This window comes from Tympanuchus pallidicinctus, unplaced genomic scaffold, assembly GCF_026119805.1.
Source record: "Tympanuchus pallidicinctus isolate F22 unplaced genomic scaffold, pur_lepc_1.0 scaffold20, whole genome shotgun sequence".
NCBI classification, from domain to species: Eukaryota; Metazoa; Chordata; class Aves; order Galliformes; family Phasianidae; genus Tympanuchus; species Tympanuchus pallidicinctus.
The window spans coordinates 6,316,205-6,330,820 of record NW_026294722.1 but is presented as its reverse complement, the minus strand read 5'-3'; the positions used below and the strand labels follow the sequence as shown (position 1 = coordinate 6,330,820).

The 14,616-nt window shown below is 42.3% G+C and overlaps 1 protein-coding gene across 2 annotated transcripts in view; it reads left to right on the top strand.

Moving 5' to 3' along the window:
* CDH4 (cadherin 4) overlaps positions 1 to 14,616 on the top strand; it is a 410,612-nt gene that overhangs the window by 343,874 nt on the left and 52,122 nt on the right. The gene's annotated exons all lie outside the window — the stretch shown is intronic.

Sequence of the window (14,616 nt, the reverse complement as noted above, 5' to 3'; positions counted from 1 at the left end):
TCTTGTATCATTTCCAGATTAGGAAAATGTCTTCTGGTGTGTGTTATCAACCTCGTGATTTTGGTTTTGTGTGCAACTCTGTTTTTAATACCTCATCTTCTTGGCATTTTACAAGGTACGGCTTCTCCAAATATAGAAAAAATATCATTTCAAAGGACAGAAACATGCTCTGTTAGTATGAGCTATGTAATATGATTCTTATAGCTCTGCCTTCTTTGATTCTGAGCATAACTCAAGGGGAAAGCATTGAATATTAAACATTTAACAAAAATCAGCATAGCATCAGTGGTGTGTTGGAGTGACCGTGAAGGAGGAGGCATCAGTCTGTGGGTGTGAAGTGAAGGGAAAATTTAAATTCTGCCTTTTTTTTCCCACTTGGATTGTATACTTTCTGGAGGGTCACCTGTCCACCACAATTGGGAGGTTTTTTTTTGGTCAACTTGTAAGTGATAGGAGGGTCATTTGTTCATTGAAGGGATCGCCACTGATAGTATGCTGATGCAGCCAATGTAGCCTTGTGTAGCCTTCAGCTCAGGTGTTTGAGTTCAGGCAGTCCCCACAGACAAGAAGTCTGTCAAAATCCATTTTTTTGAGAGTGTCGGGTACATTTCTGAGAGAAGGGATCAGAAATTGGGTTTGTTCTTCCATTCTCTCCTTTCCTCTCTCACAACTGATAGCAGGGACTGAGTGAGTGCACAAGGGTGCCCTGCTGCTGACACCAGCCGGGGGAGATGACACCCTCCACCACATTGGGCATTTATTTCCTGCCAGATCAGCCCCATCAACCCTACTGCAGTGCTGTGACAGGTGATGGCTGTTGTGCATTGCTGTGCACATCATTAATGTTGTGTAAATAAGCGTTCATCAGCATTCAGTGAACAATCTTCACAAACTTCACTTACATCAGCACAGAGAACTCAATGACTCGTGCCTCTTTCCTTGGCTGCTTAGGGTTGCTTTGTGGCTTTGGGGGTGCATGAAGGGTACAGAGCAATGGGGGTGGCCCTTGAGAGGACAGCAGCAGGAGACCCAGAGGAAGAATCTGAGTTCTGGCAGAAAAATGGCTGTATGGGAATGACAGAACATTTATTGTCCCTCTGACATCAGCAGGGGCAAGCACTTTAATGTAGGGCTTTACAGATAAAGAAAGGTCGTAGGTTTATATTAATTTTAGAGACATGGATTGTGATAGCAGGTTGAGAGGTTTTAATCTCAGGAAATCAGCTGGAAAAAAAGAGGCAGGTGATAAATAGGGGAAAGGGTAAGCCACAACGATGATATTTTTTCAGATTTATCTCCTTGCATCTGAAAGATATTAAAACTTACAAGGCAACCGTATGCTTCATGTTCGTCCCCTGTTGCACCAGGTCTGGGAAATGACAACAAGGTGGCACTTTGTGTATGGAAATCTGAGTGCTGAGCATCCCACAGCTGATAGCAGGGTGAGCAAGGGACAGTGGGAACGAGTAGAACAAGCTGCTGTGGGCACAGTCCTGGGGCTGCCCTGCAGCTATGGGGCATGCTCGTTCCCAGTGCTCTCTGCTGCCTTTCAGGCTTACATCTGGAATCAACGGAAGGTTTCTATTTTATTAACATAAAATTATATTAGGTCTAAATTGAAAAATGTGTCTAAGTTCTCCCATGACTGTATCGCAGATTGGTTTTTTGTTTTTGTTTGTTTTTCCTCAAATCTTGAGCAAGCTATTAGGAATAAATTTGGTTTAGCTACTGACATTTTCTTGTTATTAGGAAAAGGAGCCGAAGAGCGGTATTTGGAATGCAGCTTTGTGTAAATTAAAATGTTAACAAATCTGACCTATTCAGCAGAAACTACTACAGCCAAGATAAATTCCCTGGATACCAGTTGTTTCTCCAAATGCTTATTGACACGTTTATCAGGGCCTATAACACTGTTATTTTAAGCTGTGTTGAAAGACAACCAAGCTTGCAGTCTCAGTCCAATCCTTCCACTTTGCTACTGCAGTGCAGAGGTGCCTTGAAGCAGATGTGAAAGTAACTGTCAGAGCTGTGTGCCTTCGGAGGAACGGCTCCATATTCCAGATCCAACCTTTGTTTTTCAAAAGGGAGAAAGGTTGCTTCAAAGCTGGTGTTTCTAGCTCAGCATCTCTTCTGTGTGCTCTCTAGCCTAGTGCTCTCAGCATCTCCACTTAAGGATTTGTTATTTATTGGTTTCTTCCATTATGTTCAATTCAGGAAATGTCCAAGAGGCTGGACTGTGCTTTCTGTCTTGCTTTGTGTTGTGAGATGTGTTTCTGTTAACCTACAAGAATCCTACTTAAAGACAAATTCGTGTTGTTTACTGCTGTTTCTAAACCCTCATTTCCACAAACCAAGGGAGGAAATTAAAAACTCAGCCTCTAAAATTGTGCTGATCCCTCTAAATGTGTCTGACATGCAGTATAGCTGAGGTATTAAAATATTGATGGCTTTAAATTTATCTTACCTGGTTCCCATTCATCTGAATGTAAATACGGTTACAATGCTCTGTGTCCATCCGCTCATTACCACCGAATGGATCCCCAAGGAAGATAAAGATAATTGGGCTGCACTTCATAAAAATTATTAAAGGAGGACAGGTTGGCAATAGTCTCATTTAAGCTCCCGGATACCTGAGGGTGAAAAATGCCAAAGGTGGAACAAAGAAACGTCTACCTCTGAACTAATAGGGAAAATGATAGGGATTTAGTGTATGCCAGAGGTTCAAATGTACATTCAAGCAACCGGGTTGAGATGAGAATGTTAAAAGCAGATACTTGCTCAAATACAGGAAATGTCAAGAAAATGTATTACATTTGTAGCTGATTTAGGAAACTTAGGGGGGAAAGATGAAATCATGATTGGAGTACAAAATTAAAAGGGACGGCCGTGAACATAGGAGATGAACAGGTTGTAACAAAGTTCAGCGGTGGAGGGAACCATGTTATTTTCTTTAATTTATGGCAGGCTGCTGCAGAAATGGGTGGTGCTACAAGGAACTGCTAACCCAGTGATAGCTCAATTGAGCAGTTTATCTGAACTCCAGACGTCATTGCTCTTTTTTTCTCCACTCAGAAGAAAACAAGAGGTAAAAAAGGGTTGGCTGTCCCCAGCTGGGGCTCAGAAACAGTCAGAACATCGGTATTGCTCTTTTCAGTTCTGGAAAGAAGCATTTCTCCTTGTAACAATGGCAAAGGGACCAGAGCTGTTCTGAGTGTTCGCTCTGTTTGCCCATCCCTGCTCTTGCTGGGGTCTGGCAGCCACCTGTGAGCTCCCGGTCCAGTGATGCAGCTCCGTCAGCTCTTCTGATTTCTCTGGGGGCAGAATATCTGTTCCAGTAGCACCGCAGACCTGCACTGGGGCTATAGAACATGCAACATCATCTCTAAAGAGCTCCCATTAAATATTTTATGAACACAGACTTCAAGCAAGCAAGGAAAAAAGAAAAGGAAGAAAAAGATATGAGAGAAAAGGGGCTGGTTGATTCCATGTTTTGTTGGCAGGCCAATAAACGTCGAGATATCTCAAATGTCATCCAGGCTTATTTGAGATAATAAGTGCTTCGGCTCTGCGGTGCTTGTAGCATAATGTTGCTAACTTTCTGAGCCTTCCTTTGAAAGGAGACCCTTCCCAGCGTGTTCATCTGGTGCTAAAGGAATGAAGGCAGTCAGGAGCTCTGTGCTGCTTCCTCAGAATTTCTGAATGTTTATACTTCTTTTAAAAGTGATCGGAGCTCTGCTGCTGCAAATGTTTTTAAAAATACATGAAATCCAATTCTATGATTACTACACTTGGCTTTCCGAAAATGTGATGTTGCTAGCCTTCCTTAAGTGAGCGGAAGATAAAAGGGAGCTCTTGCCAGGAACTGAGTTAGTGCCTTATTTTATTTATGGATGAAGCGGCAGGATTTGGATGGGGAAGAGGGAAAGTTCTTTTTGTTGGTACAGACTGTTGATTTCTTTTCCAACACTGTAGTCTTAGAGCAAATACACATTTGTGTTAGAGCAGAATTCTGAAACATTATGTTAAAGAGAAAAAAAAATTGTGGTACCCTGCCCCTACAAAGGATGATTGGTTTCACCATCTGTAGGAACTATTTCTTCTAGGAAACAGCAGTCAGGCATCAGCATGGGGGGTCCCTGGACACATTCAAGAAAAGAGTAGATGTCACTTAGTGGCATGGTAGGATGGTTGGACTATGTGATCCTAGCAGTCTTTTCAACCTAAATGACTCCATGATATCTCCAGGTCATTGCTTGTACCTTTTCAAAATTTCCCTGTTGACTTTATTTCAGATGTTGACTGAGAGTGAACAAGGTGATGGGAATTCATTTAATAGCATTTTGGTAGCTACAATTTGTCCTTTGTGGAATATTCCATAGGCAGCATCCCACTGGTTTGAGATTGCCCAAATACAACATTTCTAAGTAGGGTTTGTCCCTTCCAACCACCCAATACACCAACTGCAGCAAGCGGGTAAGACAGAGCCTTGCTTGCTGCACCAGGAAGCTTTTCTCTGGCCGGACAACCCATTTCTATGAACTTGGACCACAAACCCCCATAGCTGGCTTCCAGACTTGCAGGCACTGAAGGTGTTTTGCCTGTGTTTGCTCCTGAGAAGCCACACATGGGCCACATTTCATCGCAGGGATGGGTGAAGCACGTAGACATTCTGGTGGATGAAAGCCACTGATAAATGTCCCTTATCACTGAATGCTGTGCTATTCTTGATACAGTGTAGATTTTCAGGTCCATGTAATAAAAAAATATAAATAATAAGGCTTTATGTATTAATATGCCTGAAATTATCACTTAAAGATAAAGCTGGTTAAATTATTCAGTTATAAAATTATCCCATTTCTACAGCAGCATATCCTGTCAAAGAAAGAGCTGATTAGCCATAAGCTGAATTTAGCCAGTAGATTTATGCTTGATTCTGGTTTATGTTTCTGTATCATATATAGGACTAATTTGAGCTTGCTCCATCACTCCAGCATGCATTTCATTTTCTCATTACAGGCAAGGATGACCTTTTTCAGCAAATTATGGAAAGGAGCACTCCCATTCATCAGTGAAGAAGGTTCATTTTGTTAACACCATTTAGTGCCTTTGGAAATGTATTGTGTGCCTAGTGGAGGGCCACTCGTAGTAATTTGACTTAGTGGAAGTTAGCAGATGGAAAGGGCTTGGGTCTGCTTTGCACGCTGTTAGCCCAGCATTGATTCATGTCTTAATATTTTTGATCGGATTTCCTTGATTATAAAACTGATAGTTAGGTGGTACTGCTAGCTAGGTAGAACTGTGAAACTGATAAAGTTGAGGGCCTGGAGGATAAAAACATGAGCAAGTATCACACTAAAAAAAAAAAAAAAAAAAAAAAAAAAAAAAGACGGTGTTTTGGAGATAACAGTAGGAACTTTTAAAGAGTAAAAGCTTTCAAAAAAAAAATGCTTGTGAATGGGTTGGAAACTGAGGAAGCCCAATGACCAAAGAGGAAAATAGCCATTGTATTTAATTAAAAAACAAAAAAATTTAAAAATACAAAAAATTCAGCTGCAGAATGATCAGGACACACATGCAATGGGCTGGACAAATGGTGCTGATCTGCTGGCACAGTGTGGATGTGGATTTGTGTAAGCAGGAGCTCAGCTTAGCTCTGGTTTCCTCTCCACACTGCTTTCCACCCCGTACTTTAAAAGTAATGTCTCTGTTGTCACTGGGGTTTTAGGAAGTTAATAACATTGCCAAACAAAGATAAACACTAATGAAGGCAGTAGGACAGAGAACACAAGTTAATCACGGTGCCTAGACAGGCAGAGCACACTTCATGATAGCCTACATTGCTGGCCCCTGACTGTTAGCTGTCATTCCATCCCTCACACCTCTGCTTTTGGGGAAGGAGCAGTTTGCACATCCTGCAATAGTGCAGCCAAACAGTGCCTGTTTGATTAAAGGAGCTGCTCAAGCTGATGGTTTCCATGAAACCTTATGCTCTTCATGCTATTTCAGCTGTGCACCATGAATTCCTTGGGATACAGACAGTCATGGCCAACATGTTGCCAGTCCTACAAATCCTCTCTGCTCTAACATTTTATTAACGCTGATTTTGAACTCACCTCCAGCAGTTCTTTCTGTTGCTGTTGGCTTTGCTGAAGTGCCCTATTCATGACTGGGGCACACTGGCTTCCCCAGCTGGCTCCTGTCCTTCAAGGGACGAGAACATCACAGTGGTTTGTGAGGGATGAGGAAGGACCCATCATTTTTTGGCCATGCCATCAGTTTCAGGGATTGGTTTCACACTTGCAGTAGCTGAAGGAGTTTCATCTGTCACAATCCTATGATGAGAAGCTTTATGGCCTGTGGCTGTCAGAGGTGCTGATGGGGATGTCACCTCAGCCCCATAGCACTTTTGTCTGGAATGAGCACCTGACAAATGGCTTGCAGTTGTCTTGCTCTTGTCCCAGCATTTAATTCCCCATCACGTTACATTTTTAATGAAGAAAACCAAATGGAACAACAATGCTGCTTTCATCAGTCTAGTTGCTCTGTGAGGTTTTTCATCTCAGGTCCCTGTACACTGTGTTCTGTCTGAACATACATGCAGGAGGATGTTTCAGCCACAGAACAAACAGAACAAGTGCAAGAACGTAACCTACAACCAGTTTACATCTCCCATGGAGTGAAATCCACCTAGAATGAGTTTTACCCTTTGACTGACACTCATACATGGCGTATGAAGTTATTTACTGCCAAAATAGCTCCCAGTTCAGTTTTGGTTTTGATTTCTTTTTATTTTTTTTCTTTCTTTCATTTGGCTTATGCTCTTGTATCCACCTGGCTTCCTTCAGGTATTGCTGGCATGAGGATGCTACAGCTTCTGCAGGAGACTGTGCTGATTCACTTTCTAAACTGTAATGACTTCTTATTCATATATGGGCACGCTGCTGAAGAGCTGTTATCAAACTGAAAGGCTACATGATTTGGGGTTGACCTACTCAGATAAAACAACCTTTGAGTTTAATTGAGTTTGATTATAGAGTCTGAGGAAGAATAGGGTTGACACCCAACTTAATCAGGTTTGGTTTCTTTTCTTTTTAAATGTGGAAATCTTCAGAGCCTCTCCTGTATGAAAATTCCACGTATACTAATCGGCCTACAGACCCTTTTCTTTCTTCACACACATTTTAGTATGTTCTCAGAGTTCTGGTACAGTCTGGTTGCACTTGTTTCAAGTTGCTCATAAAATCCCACCTCTTTCTACAGTGGGTTGGTTTATACATTATTCAATAGTAAAATCCCAGCTGAATGGGAAGAGAAAAAAAAATTAAGTATCGGAGTGGAAAGCTCACCAGGTCCTTAGCATAATCTCTCTGGTTCAGACCTGCATTTCGTTTTCCATTTGAGCTTGTCGTACAGTAGAGACTAGTGTATCTTTGCAATTTTAGATAGAAGCCTACCTGCTCAGCTCAGGCAGATTTAAACTTTTTTTCTCTGATACATCACATATTTTCCAGCAGCCCATTCCCCTCTCTAAAGGGATTATTGTCTAAATCTGCACCAGGTCAAGTGAAATAATTAAACACAAGCTGGCTCCGCTAATTAACTTATCCACAGACCATTGTCTGTTATTAGCATTTTAAAGAGAGGCTTGCTTAACTCTTTCTAGTTACTGTGGTATTTGTTTAACAACATAACCCACTCCTATAAGCATCTGACTACATTTCTTGTTAAAATATTAGCTGACACATTTTCTAAAGGATGACTGAGTTTACAAGGTGCTTCAATCTGCAGCAGTGACTTTTCCTAACAAAGAATAAGAAAAAGACAACTTTTGCAAAGGCACTTCAGTGTCAGAAATGAGTCCTGTATTCTGACAATATTTTTTAAGTGGAAAGTTATCAGTATAAACAAAGGAGAGACCATTTTGTGCTCTGTAATGCAGAATTAGAGCAGTGATGCATCTGGTGTCTATAGTGCGTCTGATCAGAGCTTTGGAGTAGCATCAGGATCATGGGGCGTGTAGTTGTTGGTCTTTCCAAAAAGACCAGAATGTGTGAAAGGGGATACAAATGTGGGAGTCTGCTATTCTGCACCATTAATACTGTATAATTCATTAAGTTCTGTGCTAATTGGTATCCAAAAAGGGTGCAGAAGATAGCTCTTTGAAGGGGAGTACAACTGTTCTTGTTCAATGCTTCCAAAGCATCACCAGCCTGGCTACAAGTCATCACAACAACCTCAGGTACCACACTTTGGAACATCCTGTTTTGCTTTCCCCAGAACTGCACATTAAAGCACCCAGGAGCTGGTAGTTGCAGAGCAGTGAGACATTGTTCTCTCGTCATAGTAATCTCACTTTTTTTCCCCCTACTTTTTAGGCTAAATATTTTCCTTTTTCTTGTTGTTCTTTTATTCCAATTTTTAAAATCAGTGGGGATTTATTGTAAGAAATTCTCATTAAGTAGAGTATGTGTCAGTACAATTATGTTTTATTCAAGCAGTTCATTTCTTATGCTTAAAATGCTTTCTGTTTTGAATGACTCTCTAGAAAAATAAATGTAGTTTTCAGTTAAAGTAAACAGGTCACATACCGAGTGACCTTATATCTAATGGCTAAAATTTAGAAGAGGAACTAATTGGATAAAACCTGGTGACTCATATTATTCAGGCATTCAATAAGTTGGCCTTTACAGTCTTAATTATACAGCTTTATGAAAAATAAATAGATTGCAGTTTCACATCCATACCAATATGGAACCCAGTTTAAAAGGAAGAATCTCATTTTAATGCATAAAACTTTGGGCAGATGCTTAGCCAGGGTAGACCGGCCAGGCTGGTGTCTGTTGTCTCAGCATGGGAGGCAGGGTTTGTAGGTCAACTCTTGGAGAATTGGTATCACTTTTCTGGTAGATCCTTGCTTTCCTGAGGAGAGGATTTGATACCACCCAAGCGAACGCGCAAAACAAAATGCCCACTTACAAAGCGCCGTCTTCACCTTCTCAAGGTGAATTTCAAAGAGATAAGAGGAGCAGAAATACGTCTTCCTTTGTTTAGGTCTACAAACCTGCAGCAGTGGGGAGCTGTCCCAGCTGCACAGATCTGCAGGGTCTGAAACATCCGACAGTACGTTGCATGTGTTTTGCTCACAGGAGAGCCTGTACTGAGGTGAACTGAAGTAGCAGATGAGAGGCTACTCAACACATTATTTATTCTGGAAGTGGTTTGTTTTGGAGATGTGCAATTATTTGAGCCATTAAACTTCAGCCCCGAAAATGCTTTCATCTTGGCTGATTCCATCTTTTTGTGGCCATGGCAATGCAGAGGAGTCTGATGGGAAATGCGTTATTAGATTTGTCAATTATGTGCATTTTTTCCCCCTGGATGTTTGATACCAGAAGACATGATGTTTGGCAGAAAAGGTAATGAACAGCATTTGCTTGCAAATCAGCACCTAGATGTGGATTGAATGAATACATCTTTAAGCACAAAGAGAAAAACTTAAACGATTACCAGGATTCCTCACTATCCAAAAATCTGCCCTATGGATTAGAAACAAAGCAGCTTCCTTCAGCACGGGCTAGAGAAGTGCTGAGTGAATACATGGCTTCTATGTATTGTCTATTTACAAAGCAATTCCTGCTCTGGTTATGGCTCACACCGACATAACAAAGCTGAATTCCATGACCTGACATTACCAGTGTTAAAATAGCCTGCAGACCAGGGAAATCTCAGGATGTTGGATGGATCTTTGGTTGATGCCCCACCTGGAACTGCTTTTGTCACAGCGGCGCATTATGAGCACACAGGCTGGAGAGAATCATAGAATCCTGAAATCCTTAAGGGTGGAAAAGATCTTTGAGATCCCCAGGTCCAACCCCGACCCACTGTGCCAACAGACCACATCCCTCAGTGCCACATCTCCACAGTTTCTGAACACCTCCAGGGACAATAACCCCACCATCTCCATGGGCAGCTGTGCTGCTGCATCACTGCTCGCTCTGAAAAGTTCTAATATCCAACCTGAAAGAGAGAGCTAGAGAAAATCTCAGCTACATCCTTGTCAGCACAGGTTGCTGCAGCAGCAGCAACCATCTGTGATGGTAGATGATCCTGATTGGGCATGAAATGCCCCACAAGAGTTCCCTGTCCCTTGATCTACAAAATCGTAATTACCAATCAGAAGAAAATCTGGAGAAAAAAAAAGAAAAAATAGATCTTTATTTTAATAGCAGCAAAAATGTCACATTGATATTGGCCTTCTAAAACGATGTTTGGCATTTTAAAGATCAATTTTTTAAAAAGTTGTCTCAAGCCATTAAAAAAAGAGACTGTTTTGCAGTGTAAGAATAAATTCCAAGTAAAAGATTTCAAATGTCTTTTCCTGGGAACAGTTTCACCATTGGTGACTTCCGATGAAAAAACATTGTAATGTTCTCCACCCATTTTCATCCCTAGGCCTTTTCAGCTCTCTGTATGGTCTCTGCCACTGCTGTCATCCTACCATATCAAAAAGGGTATTTAGGAATGTTCTGCTGAGAGCTAATTCCTCTGTTCACCATAAGAACCTATTAATGTAACTCGGAGTGACCGTCGCCTGCAGTACAGCGTCTTCAAAGGCTGACTGACAGGTTTGAGAAATGGATTTTGCATTATTGTGCTGACCCCAGATGCTGCACCGGGGTGTGCTGAGACAGGAGCACAGACCTGGTGTTTTCTTACAATGTCCATAGGAAATAAGACAGGGTAAACAGCGTAGTTAATAACTAGATGTGCAGGAGAGCACTCGGGGAAAATGCATCAAAAAATCTTGCAAAAACTCATTTAAAGTTCCATAAATTATTGTTTGTGTTTTCACACAGGCACTTATTTTCAAGTCTAACCAGCTGTATCTCTCCGGAGCAGCCCTAAATACGTACACCATTACATAAACACACAGTTTGTTGGGGGATTTTGTGCAACGAGGTCCAGGCCCTGTTTACTTCACAGCATTGCACAGACTGTGAGAAGGAGGTGTCTGAATTTCAATGGGACACTTTGACACAGAAAATCCCAGCCTCAGTATAGTCTGTGTTTCTAAATGATAGGGTGAGAGATACCTTGAAAGAAGACACAGTAAATAACATGATAGATTTTTTTTGCAAGAGAAATTTAAAAGTAGAAAGTCCGAGCAGATGGTCACATTGCATTTAACATCTCTCACCCCTTCTCGGCCCAGCCAGTCACACCTGGAGTATGCTGATGTGCTGGGGGGCCACCGACAGCCTTCCCAACAGCATCGTGCTTCACCATTTATTTGGAAAGCCAGATTATTGCTATTTGAGCAGAGTGCTACGTCATGATCCATGGTAATAACACCCTCTGCCTGCTGCTGGCGCATCATCATCTCTCAGGAGGCAATTACCTGGTAACTGGGGATGCTTCCCAGAGCTGTGCGTTGCTTACACTCCACTCCAAGCCCCATCCACGTAGCTCAACCCAGCGCTCAGAAGTTCATAAGTGCCCCTGAAGTGTTCTCCAGTGGGCCCCTGGGTTTTGTAAATGAGAAAATAAACAAAGTGACTCAGGGCACGGAGAGACTCCTCTGCAACTTCTCTGTTCCAAACAAGAATGAAACATGAAAGAGTAATCTGAAAGACATGATGGCTTTTATTGAAGAAATAATCAGAGAGCCACTTATCAGAACCAGAAAACCTGCAACCTGCTTTATCCTTTGTTGCATTATAAATAAGAATTATATTTGTTCACAGCAAACAAGCCTGAAGTACTCTGCACCACGTTGCTGTGAGTGACGCACAGGCAGCAACAGAATAAATTCTGCCTGTCTGTTCCATTAGGTGATTTTGTTTCTTATGTTTCTTCTCTTTCCATACCTGGAATGAGCTGCTTTACCATCTCAGAAGTGTGATCTGACTGTGTGCCAGGGCTGTGCTCAGAGTAGCGTGGAGAGGCCAGGTCTGGGCTGGGGCTGTGCACCCCCTCTGCGCCCCTAGATCTGTTGCGGTTTCCATGGAAATAAACAGAAGGCATTTGTTTCAGAGCAAACATAGAAAATGCCATTCTAGGTGGGACAGCTCACGTACTTCAGCGTCCCCTCATGATGCAGACATCCGTCAGAACTTCAGCCATGAGCTCCTGGAGCTCCGTGTTTGGTGTTTACGTCCTGCACTGGCATTTAGATGTAAAGTGACGTGGTATCATCTGAACTTGGAACACAGTAGCCACTTCCACACTCTGCCTTGACTGTTGGAACACTTCTTGGCAGGGGCTGCTGCAGTCTCCAGCTCTCAGTCCCTTCAGACTGAATGGCAGCTGATGGTGCAGTGGCTGCCAGCATGGGCATCCTGCTCACTCCGTGCCCAGCTCTGCAGAGCGGCTGTGTGCCTCACAGCCCGATGCCGAGCAGCTCCTCAGGTAATGCTTCCGAGGGAGATCTTTGGCTTTCTGTGCCTTCCCAGAGGAATTCGTAATTACTTCCCCCTTTATCATAGAGAGCAGCTGTAGGCTTCAGCTCCATTAGAATTGCCCTGGTAATTTCACAGCAAACAAGGGACATTAACGTTTAACAAACATGCAATAGCAGCCCTCACCCAAGTCGTTAAAAGTGCGTGCAGTTTTCAACGGGTGCTTCAGTGTGTTTTTTGATGAATTTGTTCATTTCTTTTCCCAGTCTGTTAAGGATATGTTTATACATACCTACACAGGTGTTGTTCTGCCAGAGGTACGGACAGGGGTTGCATGGGGCCTCGGGTGTCACCTCCTTGCAAACCATTTAGCTGTGGCTGTAATCTCAACCACAGCAGTGAGGAGACGCCGTCACCGAAGAGTGGGTTCGTGTGCGTGGGTCTGCGTGCAACTGTAATAGTCCAGTTGAGCTATGTAGTGATTCTGAATTATGTCTATTTGGAAAGACAGGATATCATAAAGACTGCTAATATGGTGGAAAATTATATTAAGCTGAGACAAGACAAAGTTGATTATGTGCTAGACTAGTGCAGATGTGCCTGGCACTAGTCATTTATGCATATTGATTGATCTTAAAGATAGTAGAGCAGGGGATGGGAGTGGTGTTTGTACGGTTATTGATTTTGTTTCAACTCCTTGGACTGTCATCGTGAGCTTTCAGATCCAACCATCATGATTGATGCAAGTCCTGATTAGAAAGCTTGATAAGAAAGTGGGCATCAGGCTGGTGTCCTACCCAAAGAGAATATACTGTTACATCCTTTTAGAAGCAGATAGTTCCCTTATTTCATGCAGATATTCAGAAACATGCCAGATCTGCCCATTTCAGTGGTACGTGAATTTAAAATTCATTGGAAGACTGCAATTGGGCTTCAGCAGGCTTTGGGTTGACCCTGGACTTGGTGGATGCTACTGACCTGTTAAACCATTGAATGGATTGAGTGTGTTTGCATGGAATGGCTTACTGTATGATACCCTTCTCTTCAGTTTTGTAAGAGGAGGTAATTCAGTTTCTTACTTGACTAATTCTTGCTTTTGCACACCTGCACAAGCAGAACTGTCTTTTCTCCACCTCTCCTACATTCTCAGTAACTAAGCTGTATACAGGAGATTCTCAATGCATTCTTTGTGTGTATTCTTATTCCTCTTGAGTCTTTATTAAGAACAGTATTCTTTCATGGTGCTGTGCTTAGGGCCACTGAACTTTGCCACTAGAACACCCAGCTTCCTGGGGCTCTGTCACTGCCCCAGCATCATTTGTGTGGATCTTGAAACATGACACGAGTCAAATAAGGTGCTGATTTTCTGATAAACAACGACTCTAGGAGCAGGGAGAATTAGACCTTCAACAGCCAATGAAATGGATTTGTGGCTGTTTGCCCTGGAAACTTCCTAACAGCCCCATTCTGGCAGTTCAAACGTGTATATGGCCATCTCCTCCGTGCAGATATCTGCTGATACCAATATTGAGTTCAAATGTCTACAGTTCAGCTCAGCATTGAACTGTGTGCATAGCACTTACTTTGAATTATGTCTGAGCTAAGGTAAAAGAGCTCTATCTGTGATTATAGGCACCAAAGACAATATATTGAAATTCAGTTACTACAATGTACACATCATTTATCAGCTTCCTGCCCAATAATGCCAGTAGTTGCTGCTCAGAAAATACAGTCTGATGGATTACCTGCTTCTCACCATCTTACTGGAGATGAAGAAGGGCAGAATTCCTTCAGCACCATCAAGACTGCAGCTTTTTCATGCTGGAGAGAGGGACTCGGTCTGAAAAGAACAAAAGATATAGACAGGAGGAGAGTTTCAAGGAGCTTTGCTTCCTCCTCTCATCAAGAGCAGGAGCAGCCCACTGACCCCATGCAGTGCACGTGTGACCTTTTGCAGAATTCGGCCTGCTTTAGTGCCTGCTCGTGACATGCTGCTGATTAAAGCTCGTTTTTACATTTAAAGCAGCTGTGATCTGGACTTCTGGACTTAGATCCATAATAGCCAGTACTTGCCTGGGATCTAAAAAATGGGGTTGTAACATGAATTTCAAATTGGAGAGAAAAAAAAATTAAAACAGAAATTACCTTTATTTCTTACCAAATTTCTATTCAGTTCCTGCTTCCTGTTTTGACAGCGTAAGTCATATTTGGGCAGGAA